The sequence below is a fragment of the Pogoniulus pusillus genome, chromosome 6, assembly GCF_015220805.1.
Source record: "Pogoniulus pusillus isolate bPogPus1 chromosome 6, bPogPus1.pri, whole genome shotgun sequence".
In the NCBI taxonomy this organism is placed as follows: Eukaryota; Metazoa; Chordata; class Aves; order Piciformes; family Lybiidae; genus Pogoniulus; species Pogoniulus pusillus.
In genome coordinates, this window is record NC_087269.1 from 28,847,989 (window position 1) to 28,862,092 (window position 14,104).

General features: G+C 50.8%; 1 protein-coding gene across 1 annotated transcript in view; it reads left to right on the forward strand.

Annotated features, from left to right (window-relative positions):
• Positions 1 to 14,104, forward strand: part of SGPL1 (sphingosine-1-phosphate lyase 1) — a 69,528-nt gene that overhangs the window by 39,744 nt on the left and 15,680 nt on the right. The window lies entirely within an intron of this gene.

Consider the following 14,104-nt stretch of genomic DNA (forward strand, 5'->3'; position numbering starts at 1 on the left):
ATCCACAGCCTCTCCAGGCAACCTGTTCCAGTGTCACCACCCTCACTGTGAAGAGTTTATTCCTACTCTCCTGTCTAAATCTGCCCTCCTCAAGCTTCAGTCCATTCCCTCTCATCCTGTCACTACAAGCCCTTGTAGAAGTCTCTCCCCGCTTTTTTGTAGCCCCCTTCAGGTATTGGAAGGCTGCTCTAAGATCCCCCCAGAGCCTTCTCCAGGCTATCCCTTTCAGCCTGTCCCCATAGGAGAGGTGCTCCAGCCCACTGATGGTCTTTGTGGCCTCCTCTGGACTTGCCTCAAGAGATCCATGTCTTTGTGTTGTGGGCCCCAGAGCTGGACGCAGTACTCCCAAGTCAGGTATCAGCAGAGTAGAGGGGGAGAATCAGCTCCCTCTTCCTTGTGAAGAAGTCATTCTGTCTGGGAGAAGAATCCAGAGGAGACTTTTCAGATGCTGGCTGTGAGATCATAGCTAACTCGGTAGAGAGAAGGCCAGCCACAGCTGAAGAGCAGTCAGTATGGGAAGGCAGTGTTGATACAAGAGCTTGAGTGGAATCGGTCTTGAATGGGCTTTATCTGACGTCTGGAGGCTTGATTGTGTTATGGAGGTAGTGGAGGTGTACTTGGGACCAGACTGAAGATGGAACTGGTCTGTGCAGTGTCTGGGAATATAAGAATCAAAGAATAGCATGGACTGGAAGTGACCTCCATAGGTCACCCAGTCAAACTCCCTTGCAGTTAGCAGGGACATCTTCCACTTGATCAGGTGGCTCAGAGTCCTACTGAGCCTGACTTTGAATATCTCCAGGGCTGGGCCCTCAACCACCTCCCTGGGCAACCTGTTGCAGTGTTCCTACACACTTATGGTGCAGAATTTGTTCTCAACATCCAATTCAAATCTCCTCTGATTTCAAACCATTTTCCCCTTATCCTATCACTGCAGGCCTTTGTTAACAGCCCCTCTGCAGCTTTCTTGTAAGCCCCCTTCAGGTACTGGAAGCTGCTCTTAGGTCTCACTGGAGCCTCCTGTCTTCACAGGAGAGGTGTTCCATAAATGTGATTGCTTTTGAATGTTGCACACTGCGACCTGACTTGTGTTCTCAAGACTGTTCCTTCAGTTTTAGAGAAGGAACTTGCCTCTTTTTGGTTACTTTTAACCTCATCTCCTTTCTGGCTTGCAGTGCTGAGATTTACCCTTGAAGTGGGGAAGAGGCTGGGTCTAAAGCTGTTGATGCTCCTGTTTGTCAACAGCTGAGATGTCACTCGATAGCTCTGTGCCCTTTTGTCATCTGCTTGGAGATCTTGGCTGAAGCCTGTGATGCCTTTATTCAGCTTTTGTTATGCAAAGCCTGTGTCGTAAAAGCTTCAACCTTGGCCCTTTGTGCTCTTGCACTGAAATTTAAACCTAGAATTGCCTAAGAGAAGTTCAGAACGGGATGAAAAGTTGCTTCAAGCCAATAAGAGTGATTACAACCAGCGTGAGATCTCCACGGGTGCTTTCTCTGGGTAATTCTGCATTTCTCTCTTCCTTCCCCTTCCTTCTGAGGATTGTGCCACAGAGCTGCAGCTAAGCTTTGAACAGAAGCAATGCAAACAACCTCCTGCAGTTCTCCAGGCTTAGGGAAGAGTGGCTGGATGGAAAAGGACCCAGGGCTGTTGGTTGACAGGTAGCTGAGTATGAGCCAGCACGTGCCCAGGTGGCCAAGAAGGCTAACTGCATCCTGGCTTAGATCAGTAATAGTGTGGCCAACAGGACCATTGTGATCATTGTCCTGTGCTTGGCACTGGTGAGGCTGTACCTTGCATATTGGGTTCAGGTTTGAGCCCTTCATTCCAAGAAGGACATTGATGTGCTGGAGCACGTCCAGAGAAGAGCAAGGGAGCTGGTGAAAGGTCTGGTGAGGAGCAGCTGAGGGAACTGGGGGTGTGTAGCCTGGAGAGGAGAAGGCTGAAGGGAGACCTTCTCACCCTACCACTCCCTGAAAGGGAGCTGTAGTGAGATGGGGATCAGTCTCTTCACCCAGCTAACAAGTGATGAATTGGCCTCAAGTTGGACCAGGGGAAGTTTAGGTTGGATGTAAGGAAAAATGTCTTCCTGAAAGATGGATTAAGCCTTGAACCAGGCTGTCCAGGGCTGTGGTGGAGTCCTCATCCCTGGAAGTGTTCAGAGATCTTATAGAATCTAGAATCAACCAGGTTGGAAGAGACCTCCAAGCTCAGCCACTCCAACCTAGCACCCAGCCCTGGCCAATCAACCAGACTATGGCACTAAGTGCCTCAGCCAGGCTTTGCTTCAACACCTCCAGGCACAGTGACTCCAGCACCTCCCTGGGCAGCCCATTCCAATGCCAATCACTCTCTCTACCAACAACTTCCTCCTCACATCCAGCCTAGACCTCCCCTGCCACAACTTGAGGCTTGTGCTTAGGGACGTGGTTTAGAAGTAATTTGGCAGTGCTGGGTGAATGGTTGGACTCCATATTGGAGGTGTTTTCCAATATTAGTGATTCTATGAAATAGAGAAGCTTGCAACCTGCTGTGGAGGTAGGGTCTAGCTGCTTCAGCTGTCAGATCTGCAGAGAGAGAGGACTGGGAAAAGCAGATTGGCCAGAGAAAGAAAGGTTAATTGCACCTCTGTAATTATTTTGTCTAAACTTATCTCTCCAGTGGAGTTTTCTTCCTCCACTGGGCACTTCTCAGTCAGAAAGGCCAAAGTTGCCTAATCATTGCTGGAGAGCTGTGGGTGGATATACAGAGGTCACATTGCTCTCTAAGTGGATGGGCTCAAAGGCTTCTCTTATTTTCTCCTTTCCAAATCACAATGCACATTTCACAATTACACCAGGAGAGAAATAACCCCCTGCACCAGTGCAGCTTAGGAGATGACCTGCTGGAAAGCAGCTGTAGAGAGAAGGACCTGGCAGTGCTGGTGGACAGCAAGTTCACCATGAGCCAGCAACGTGCCCTTGTGTCCAAGAGGGCCAAAGTGATCCTGGGGTGCATGAAGAGTGTGGGCAACAGGCTAAGGGATGTTCTTCTCCCTGTCTACCCTGCCCTGTGGAGACCACATCTGTAGTACTGGCTCCAGTTCTGGGCTCCCCTGTTCAAGAGAGACAGGTCTCTGCTGGAGGGAGTCCAACAAAGACTACAAAGCTGCTGGGGGGGCTGGAGCTTCTCTGTGAGGAGGAAAGGCTGAGAGCCCTGGGGCTGTTGAGCCTGGAGGAGAGCAGCCCCAGAGAGAACCTGAGCAGTGCTCAGCAAGAGCTAAAGGGTGGGGGACAAGAGGCTGGGGCCAGACTCTTGTCAGTTGGGCCCAGTGACAGGGTAAAGGAAAACAGTCAGAGACCTGGGAGGTTCAATCTGAACAGGAGGAAAAACGTCTTTGGTGTGAGGGTGCTGCAGCCCTGAAGCAGGCTGCCCAGAGAGGTTGTGGAGTCTCCTTCTCTGGAGAGATTCCAAACCTGTCTGGCCATTGGGATCCTGGGCAGACTGCTGTGGGTGCCCCTGCTTTAGCAAAGAGGTTGGGCTAGATGATTCCCAGAGGTCCCTTCCGACCCCTCCTATGTTGTTATCTGTGGCTATGCTGCACGGAAAGCACCAAAAGCTTCTGCCTGTGCTTTTCAGTGAGGCAGTTTCACTTCCTCTGTGCTCTGATTTCTGTGACAAGTGACAAACCAGCAGTTTTTGAGGCCGATCCTCTTCTGCTCAGTCTGGGAACTGCAGCACACTGACACATTTGTGCTGTTCCCAGGGCTTTCAGCAGCCTGGGAAATCCCTGCACTGCCCTGCCTCGTGTCATGTGGACATCTTCCCAAGCAGCATCTCTGCAGAGCAATCCTTTGCTTCCCCTTTGAAGGTGTTCAGTGTGTTTTAACAAATGCTCAAATCAAAGATGCCTCTGCTAAAGCAGATGAGAGCAGCTCACATTATTTACAGGAGCTGCTTTTATCTCAGACACAAGGGCTGTAATTCTCCCTTTAAACATAGGCATAAACCCACTAACAGTGCCCTTGGGGGGTGCAGGCATAACTCCTGCCTTAAATTGCACCAAGAGAGGCTCCCAGGTTTTTAAGCCCTTGTAAAAGTCATCATTTTTCAGCAGTGCATGGGATGCTTCCTCTTTCTCCCTAATTACTGCTTTTTGTTCTTGCTTTTAATTGTGTTAGGCAAGATTAAAGAGCCAGGAGAGAGTGATTTTTGGGGCTCCTAGGGGATTCTAAATCACCTTCTTGCAGTTATTAGGAAGGACTAATTAAGATCAGCACGTGGAAGGGGAATGAAGGAGTTTGTTCTTGTCTGATCTGTGTGTGTGTTCCTGGTCATGAGGTTTGGCTTGGTGGATTTCCCCTCGACTTTGAGGAGGGGGATCATCACTTCTAGAGTGTTTTGGAACCTGAAGAATAGGCAACTTTGAAGTGCCCAGGGGCAGTTGCATGTTAGAATCAGACAGGGTCAGAAGGGACCACAAGGATCATCCAGTTCCAAGACCCCTGCCTAGGGCAGGAACACCCCACACCATACTGGGATGTCCAGAGCCTCATCCAGCCTGGCCTTAAACACCTCCTCATTGAAACTCACTGTCATAGACCCCTAGAATGGTTTGGGTTGGAAGGAACCTTAAAGCCATCCAGTTCCAAATCACCTGCCACAGGCAGAGACACCTCATACCATACCAGCTTGCTCAAGGCCCCATCCAAGCTGGCTTTCAACACTTCCAGGCTTGGAAGACTCCAAAGCCTATCTGTGCAGCCTGTGCCAGTGCTTCACACCCCTCATGGGGAAGAATTCCTTCCTCATGCCTCATCTCGGTCCAACTTCTAGTGTGAAGCCATCACCCCTTCTCCTGTCACTCCATGCTGTGGTTAAAAGCCCCTCTCCAGCTCTCCTGTAACCCCCTTCAAATCCTGGAGAAGTTATAGTTAGTGAGAAGGCAAAGAGAGGCAGGGTTTTCTAAGAGCAATTTTGACTTTTCTGGGGGTCTTCAGTTCCTCATACTATCCAGAAGAGCTCCATCTGACCAGAAAGCAGAAGTGTTTCATAGCAAGGTTCTACCTTCTTAGTACTACTCTTTATGTGGGGGGAGTGGACACTTGTGTGTTTGATGTCAGCCTCTCTATGAACTCTTCTTTGTGTTTTGTAGCTCAGGATGGGAGAGGGAAGGAAAAATCAGCAATTGCAAACTTAAGTCTTGAGTAAAAAACATCACTTTGGTTGGAAAGGACCTTTTAAGATCATCCGATCCAACCCAACCACTCTCTATCGAGCCTTGGTGCTAAACCATATCCTTCAGCACCACATCTCTGTGTCTTTTAAACATCTCCAGGGATGGGGATTCAAACACCACTCTGGGAAGCCTGTTCCCAGGGTCTGAGAACTCTTTCAGTGAAAAAATGTCTTGTAATATCCAACCTAAATCTCTCCTGGCACAGCTTGAGGCCACTTCCACTTGTTCTATCATTTGTTACTTGAGAGAAGAGATCAACCTCCACCTGGCTCCAGCCTTCTTTCAGAGACTTGTAGGGAGTCAGGTCTCCCCTCAGCCTCCTCTTCTCCAGACTAAACTCCCCCAGTTCCCTCAGCTGCTCCTCACTAGCCCTGTTCTCCAGACCCTTCACCTGATTTGCTGCCCTTTTCTGGACCAGCTCCAGCACCTCAATGTCCTTCTTGCAGTGAGGGCACAAAACTGAACCCAGTGCGCAAGATGCAGCTTCACCACAGCTGAGTACGGGGGAACAATCCCTGTCCTGATCCTGCTGGCCATGCTATTGCTGGCCTTGGCCAGAATATTGATCCTGTTGGAGGATAGGAGAGCCCTGCAGAGGGACTTTGCCAGGCTGGATGGGTGGGCAGAGGTCAATGGGATGAGACTGAACAAGGCCAAGTGCAGAGTTCTACACTTTGGCCACAACAAGCCCAAGCAGTACTACAGGCTGGGGACAGAGTGGCTGAGAGCAGCCAGGCAGAGAGGGAGCTGGGGGTGCTGGTAGAGAGTAGCTGAAGCTGAGGCAGCAGTGTGCCCAGGTGGGCAGGAGAGCCAATGGCATCCTGGGCTGGCTCAGGAAGAGTGTGGCCAGCAGGACAAAGGGAGGTTCTTCTGCCCCTGTACTCAGCACTGCTCAGGCCACAGCTTGAGTGCTGTGTCCAGTTCTGGGCTCTTCAATTCAAGAGAGATGTTGAGGTGCTGGGAGGTGTCCAGAGAAGGGCAAGGAAGCTGGTGAGTGTCCTGGAGCACAGCCCTGTGAGGAGAGGCTGAGGGAGCTGGGGGTGTTTGTCCTGCAGCAGAGGAGGCTCAGGGCAAACCTCATTGCTCACTACAACTCCCTGAAGGGAGGCTGTAGCCAGGTGAGGTTGGTCTCTTCTGCCAGGCAAGCAGCAACAGAACAAGGGGACACAGTCTCAAGTTGTGGTGGGGGAGGTCTAGGCTGGCTGTTAGGAGGAAGTTGTTGTCAGAGAGAGTGATTGGCATTGGAATGGGCTGCCCAGGGAGGTGGTGGAGTTGCTGTGCCTGGAGGTGTTGAAGCAAAGCCTTCAGGGCCAGCAACATGCCCTTGTGCCCAACAAGGCCAGTGGCATCCTGGGGTGGATTAGATGGGGTGGTTTTAGTAGGTCAAGAGAGATTCTCCTTCTCCTCTACTCTTACCTGGTGAGGCACATCTGGAATATTATATCCAGTTCTGAGACCTTCCATTCAAGAAGAGGTACATAATTTGTGGAGAAAAGAGAATGCTTCATGCCTAAGGAAGAGTGTCTGGAAAGCTACCCAGCAGAGAAAGGCCTCGGTGTGTTGAAAGACATCCAGCTGAGTATGAGCCAGCATCTGTCCAGGTGGCCAAGATGACCAGCAATATCATAGAATCAAGCAGGCTGGAAGAGACCTCCAAGCTCAGCCACTCCAACCTAGCACCCAGCACTGTCCAGTCAACCAGACCGTGGCACTAAGTGCCTGAGCCAGGCTTTGCTTCAACACCTCCAGGGGTGGCAACTCCAGCACCTCCCTGGGCAGCCCATTCCAATGCCAATCACTCTCTTTGCCAACGTCTCCCTCCTAACATCCAGCCTAGATCTCCCCTGCCACAACTTGAGACTCTGTCCCCTTTTTCTCCTGCTGCTTGCCTGGGAGAAGAGACCAACCCCACCTGGCTACAGCCTCCCTTCAGGTACTTGTAGACAGCAATGAGGTCAGCCCTGAGCCTCCTCTTCTGCAGGCTGCACACCCCCAGCTCCCTCAGCCTCTCCTCATAGAGTTTGATCTTCTAGAGCTCTGGGTTTTGGATGGAGAGAGCAGCCAAAGGGATATATTGAGTTTGGAATGCAGGAGGGATATTTTTTTCCCTGTGCTTTCTTCTCTCCCACCCCGTTTTGAAAACACAAAACGAATCAAGAATGCTCATGGCTGTTTGCCTGCCTTTTTTCACACTCTTTGCCTGGCTTTGGAAAGTGGTGTGGGGTTGGAGAGCTGCTGAAACCCACGCCTGTTTTCCAGCCCCTTTTTTCCCCATGGCATCATTTGAGCCTCTTGGACTGGAATCCTTTTCTGCCTGTGTGTGAGCCGCTGGCAGCTGCTGAATCACAGCGCCTTGGCTGGCTGCCGGCATGCCGCGGGCGGTGGGGAAGTTGTGTCCTGTGACAATGATTCAAGCCCTGGCTGCAGCAGAACGAGTTTGCTGGTGATAGCTGAGCTGACAAAGCCTCTTCTTGTTGAAGGAGCAGACTCCCTCTGCAGGTGTAAACTGCCTGCTCCAAACGGGTTTGTGCTGTTGTAGCTGCTCTAGACAGAGCTGCTCTGGCACGATGCCATGATGGAGGCTCACGTTGATGGTCATGTATTCTTCCCCTGTACTCGGCACTGCTCAGGCCACAGCTTGAGTGCTGTGTCCAGTTCTGGGCACCTCAATTCAAGAGAGATGTTGAGGTACTGGAGGGTGTCCAGAGAAGGGCAACAAGGCTGGTGAGGGGCCTGGAACACAAACCCTATGAGGAGAGGCTGAGGGAGCTGGTGGTGTTTAGCCTGGAGAAGAGGAGGCTCAGGGCTGACCTCATTGCTGCCTACAAGTACCTGAAGGGATGTTGTAGCCAGGTGGGGGTTGGCCTCTTCTGCCAGGCAAGCAGCAACAGAAGAAGGGGACACAGTCTCAAGTTGTGGTGGAGGAAGTATAGGCTGGATGTTAGGAGGAAGTTGTTGTCAGAGAGAGTGATTGGCATTGGAATGGGCTGCCCAGGGAGGTGGTGGAGTCGCTGTGCCTGGAGGTGTTGAAGCAAAGCATGGCTGAGGCACTTAGTGCCATGGTCTGGTTGACTGGATAAGGCTGGGTGCTAGGTTGGAGTGGCTGAGCTTGGAGGTCTCTTCCAACCTGCTTGATTCCGTGATTTAGGAAGCTGAGCTGGCTGAAATTCAACTTATTGGGAGGATTTTCAGTAGCCTGAGTGAACTTCTTGTGTGGTTGTCTGCATTCCAAACTTGGGAGGAGGTTCTGTCCTGGATGCTTTTCTTCAACCTGCATGTGACCAGCTGCTGAGAAGTGCTGGGTCTCAGCTACCAAAACTCAAGTGTGGCTCAGCATTTACGTGCAGGTGGTAAACCAGGACAAGGGGAAATGGTTTTAAGCTGAGAGAGAGTAGGTTTGGAGTAGATTTTAGGAAGAAGCTGTGCAGTGTGAGGGTGGTGAGACTCTGGAATAGGCTGCCCAGCATGGTTGTGGGTGTCCCCTAGCTGAGAGAGAGTAGGTTTGAAGTGGATTTTAGGAAGAAGTTGTGTGATATGAGGGTGGTGAGACTCTGGAATAGGCTGCCCAGCGTGGTTGCGGGTGTCCTTTCCCTGGAGATGTTTAAGGGCAGATTGGATGAGGCCCTGAATAACCAAGTCTAGTTGAGAGGTGTCCCTGCTCATGGCAGGGAGGGATTGGGGCAGATGATCTCTGAGATCCCTTCTAACTTAAGCCATTCTTTATTTCTATGAATAAAGGTTTCATAGAATCCTGGAATGCTTTGGGTTGGAAAGGACCTCCTAAAGGAATCCAGTCCAACACTCCTGCAGTCAGCAGGGACATCTTCCTCTAGATCAGGTTGCCCAGAGCCTTGTTGAGCATGACCTTGAATATCTGCAGGGATGGATCTTGTCATGTAGAAGGGCAAGATGTTGGTGGAAAGATCAAAATAGGAATAAGGCTGTGCAGAGGCTGTTCTTTGAAGAGCAGTTTATCTAGATGAGAGTAGAAGCTCCTTGCTCAGCAAGGAGAAGGGCTGGTGGCATGAAGTGTCTGGTGTTCAGTAACACCCAAGGTCCCCAGATCATTCCTAGCCAAGTTTTCATTGAAGTATCATGAGCAGTGATTGCTGCCTGGCAAGTCTGCAATAACCCCACTCCTCTTCTACCCAGCAGGAGGAAGGCCATCCATGTTCTACCAGCTTAATCTTTTGTCCCCAGAGATCACAGATGAGAACTTCATAAGAAGGGTTGAAAAGCTGACAGCACAACCCATAAAACACTCAGGACATTGTGTTCCTGCTGCCATCCAGTAGCTCCATAGTAAATGTAAGCATTTCTTTTTCCAGTGTGAGGCTCTGTTAGAGCTTGTCTGCCACAGCTGCTGCTTTTAAACCTCTGGAAAAGCAGACCTTGGCTGTGGTGGGGCAGTCACTTCCATGCTGCCTGTGGTGGCAACTGCTGCCAGCTTGGATCAGGGTGAGGAAGGAATGTGGCAGGCTTTGTGTGGTTGTTTTTTTTACTGTGAACTTTGTTCCTTATCTCTGAACTTTGATGTTGAGTCATTGTCACGAGGTCTCACTGCTGCTTCTTTGCATTTGGAAGGTTGGCAGCTGTGTCAGGCTGTGAAAAAGAGCCACAAGGGAGAGCCCAGGCTAGCAGGTGGTCACTTCCAACTGGAATCATTGTGTGTCATGCATGCAAACCTGGCTGCGTGAGTCTAGACTCATGGAATGATTCAGATTGGAAGGGATCTTAAAGGTCTTCTAGTTCCAACCCCCCTGGCATGGGCATGGACACATTCTGCTAGACCAGGTTACTCAAGGCCTCATCCAACCTGGCCCTGAACACCTCCAGGGAAGGGGCATCCACAACCTGTTCCAGTGTCACCACCCTTGCTGTAAAGAATTTTTTGCCTGTGGCAGGGGGTTGGAACTAGATAATCTTGGAGGTCCCTTCCTACCTAAACCATTCTATCATAGAATCATCCAGGTTGGAAGAGACCTCCAATCTCATCCAGGTTTTTTTGACTTGCAACTCAACATTTCTTGTCTTGCAGTGTGGCAAAGGCATTAAAAAAGCAGCCACAAACCTACCATCTCTTTAAGTAGTGACATTTCGTGGCCTGTATGAGTCATGTTTGAGCCACTGGACACTTGTCTGGGAAATCCTTTCCCTGCTGGCATGCAGGAGCACCAATCCTTTCCACAGCCATCTATCCTCTGAACTATATACACGGGGTTGGTCTCTTCTCCCTAGGGTCAAGTGATAGGAAATGGCCTGAAATTGTGCCAGGAGAGGTGTAGAATCATAGAATCAAGAAGGTTGGAAGAGACCTCCAAGCTCATCCAGTCCAACCTAGCACCCAGCCCTGGACAATCAACCAGACCATGGCACTAAGTGCCTCAGCCAGGCTTTGCTTCAACACCTCCAGGGACAGCGTCTCCACCACCTCCCTGGGCAGCCCATTCCAATGCCAATCACTCTGCCAACAACTTCCTCCTAACATCCAGCCTAGACCTCGCCCACCACAGCTTGAGGCTGTGTCCCCTTGCTCTGTTGCTGCTTGCCTGGCAGAAGAGACCAACCCCACCTGGCTACAGCCTCCCTTCAGGGAGTTGTAGTGAGCAATGAGGTCAGCCCTGAGCCTCCTCTCTGCAGGCCAAACACCCCCAGCTCCCTCAGCCTCTCCTCACAGGGCTGTGCTCCAGGCCCCTCACCAGCTTCCTTGCCCTTCTCTGGACACCTTCCAGCACCTCCACATATCTCCACTCTATATCTCCCCTTCTCACACTTGAAGCAGCAGCTTTGATTTATTTATGTATTTAGTTTTGAGGGAAGAGGTTAAAAGGGGAAAGTGCAGCTGGGTCAGCAGATCTGAAGATCAAAATCAGTCTTCCTTAAGGGCAATAAGCAGATTTTAGTTCTTCTCTTTCACCTGTGCCTCTGTGTGCTTCTGCCAGGTACCTCCATCCTCAAGCTATGGCTCACCCAGCACAGTTGCTTCTGCATGCTGCTTTTAAAACCAACTTCCCATTTTATTAGGTTACAGTTGTGCTCTGGAAGCTTTGTGACCACACTTTTCCTGCCCTCTGCATGTCAGAACTCACAAAGGCTGGCCAGCAGCAGACAATCCACCCACCTGAGGAATTTCCTCCCATTAAAGAATTGGGTTGATTTATTTGCCTGCAGCTCTTGAGTTGCACTGTGCTGTGGTAAACTTGAGTGAGCAACTTGTGTGTGTTCCTTCAGAGAATGGCTTAGGTTGGAAGGGACCTCAGAGATCATCTGCTCTAATCCCCCTGCCATGGGAAGAGACACTTCTCAATTAAACTTGATTGCCCAAGGCCTCATCCAGCCTGGCCTTGAACATCTCCAGAGAGGGGACATTCACAACCACTCTGGGCACGCTGTTCCAGTGTCTCACCACCATCATACTGAAGAACTTCTTCCTGAGATCCAGTCTCAACCTACTCTCCCTCAGCTCCAAACCATTCCCCCTTGTCCTGTCTCTAGACTCCCTTATGAAAAGCCCCTCTGCAGCCTTCCTGTAGGTTCTCTTCAGGCATTGCAGCCTGGAGGGCCAACCAAATGCCAATCACTCCCTCTGGGAAGAACTTCCTCCTAACATCCAGCCTAGACCTCCCCCACCACAACTTGAGACTGTGTCCCCTTCTTCAGTTGCTGCTTGCCTGGCAGAAGAGACCAATCCCACCTGGCTACAGCCTCCCTTCAGGGAGCTGCAGACAGCAATGAGGTCAGCCCTGAGCCTTCTCTTCTTCAGGCCAAACACCCCCAGCTCCCTCAGCCTCTCCTCACAGGGCTGTGCTCCAGGCCCCTCACCAGCTTCCTTGCCCTTCTCTGGACATGTTCCAGAATCTCAACATCTCTCTTGAATTGAGGAGCCCAGAACTGGACACAGCACTCAAGGTGTGGCCTGAGCAGTGCTGAGTACAGGGGCAGAAGAACCTCCCTTGTCACACTTGTATTGCAGAACTTCTTCCTGAGATTCAGTCTCAATCTACTCTCCCTCAGCTTCAAACCACTCCCCCTTGTCCTGTCTCTAGACACCCTTATGAAAAGTCCCTTCCTGTAGGGTCCCTTCAGGTATGGGAAGGCAGCTCTAAGGTCCCCTCAGAGTCTTCTCTTTTCTAGGCTGAACAACCCCAGCTCCCTCAGCCTATCCTCATTGCAGAGGTGCTGCAGCACTCTTGCTGTCTTCCACCTCCTGATGCAAACCCCCTTGTTCTCCTGTGGTCAGGGTGAAGAGAGCTGGCACAGCACTGGAAGTGGATTGTGTTGAGTACCAAAGAGCTTACTGGGGAGAGTAATGCAAAAATTCCTCCTGGTGTAAAATTTCTTGGCCCTTGAGTACTCGCAAGCTGTAACCTGGTTTTGACCCAGAGCTAAGCTGACCTCTGCAAAGAGAATGTGAGGGAGAGTTCTATGCTCTTCAGTGCTCTAGGTTGTGGAAAGGTTTTGTAGCTCAGAAGCAGTGCCAGCCTGCAGCTGGCTCCTTGCCTCTGCGTGGCACTACTCCAGACCTAATCAACTCTGCTGGAGCTGAGCTGTCTTGATGCAGAAGCAGCTTTGTCGTTTCTGTGTACGTGGTATAATTAATCTGTAATGCCAATCAGCAACCCCAGGTAATGCAGAGCTCAGGACCTCCTAGGAGCTGTGTGGGGCACAGTCATATTTGCCAGCCCAGCAGTCTGCTGGATGTTAGGCTTGGGAGCTGAGGGCAGGCTGCATGGAGTGTGGCCAGCAGGTCAGCAGAGGTGGATCTTCCCTTTTACTCTACTCTGGTGAGGCCTTGCCTCCAATACTGTATCCAGTTCTGGTGTCCTCAGTATAATAAGGACACAGAGCTGTAGGACTGAGCCCAGAGGGTGGACACAAGGATGATCCAAGGGCTGGAGCACCTCTGCAATGAGGATAGGCCTTGAGGGAGCTGGGGTCGTTCAGCCTGGAGAAGACTCTAGGGGGGACCTTAGAGCTGCCTTCCAATACCTGAAGGGAGCCTACAGAAGGCTGCAGAGGGACTTTTCATAAGGGTGTCTAGAGACAGGACAAGGGGGAATGGTTTGGAGCTGAGGGAGAGTAGACTGAGGCTGGATCTTATGAAGAAGTTCTTCAGTAGGAGGGGGGTGAGACTCTGGAATGGGCTGCCCAGAGTGGTTGTGGATGTGTCCTCCTTGGAGGTATTTAAGGCCAGGTTGGATGAGGCCTTGGGCAACCAAACCTAACTGAGAGGCATCCCTGCCCATAGCAAAGGGATCAGACTAGATGATCCCTGAGGTTCCTTCCAACTTAAGCCATTCTGTGATTCTATCAATATATTCTTGCTTATCTGTTCTCTTACCCCTTTAAATAGCTGAGTCAACATCTGCCCAGCTTGGGTCAGCAATAGGGTGAGAAGCAGGACCATGAAAGGGTTTGTTCCCCTCTATTGAGCACTGGTGAAGCCATACCTTGAGTACTGAGTTCAGCTTTGGGAGGTGCTGGATTATGTCAAGAGAAGGACAGTGAAGCTGGTGAAGGTTCTGGAGAACAGGGCTTCAGGAGCAGCTGAGGGAACTGAGATTCTTCTCAGCCTCCTTTTCACAAGGCTGAACAGACCTTTTGGCTCTCTACAGCTAGCTGAAAGGAAGTTGGAGTGAGGTGGGGATTGGTCTCTTTTCCCTAGTCAGAAGTGATAGGACAAGAGGAAATGGCCTCAGGTTGCACCAGGAGAGATTTTGGTTGACTATCACAGAATTAACCAGGTTGGAAGAGACCTTTTGAGATCATTGACTCAACCTATCACTTAACACCTTCTAATTAGCTAAACATGGCACTAAGTTCTTCATCCAGCCTCCTTTTAAACACCTCCAGGAATGGTGACTCCACCACCTCCCCAGGCAGCCT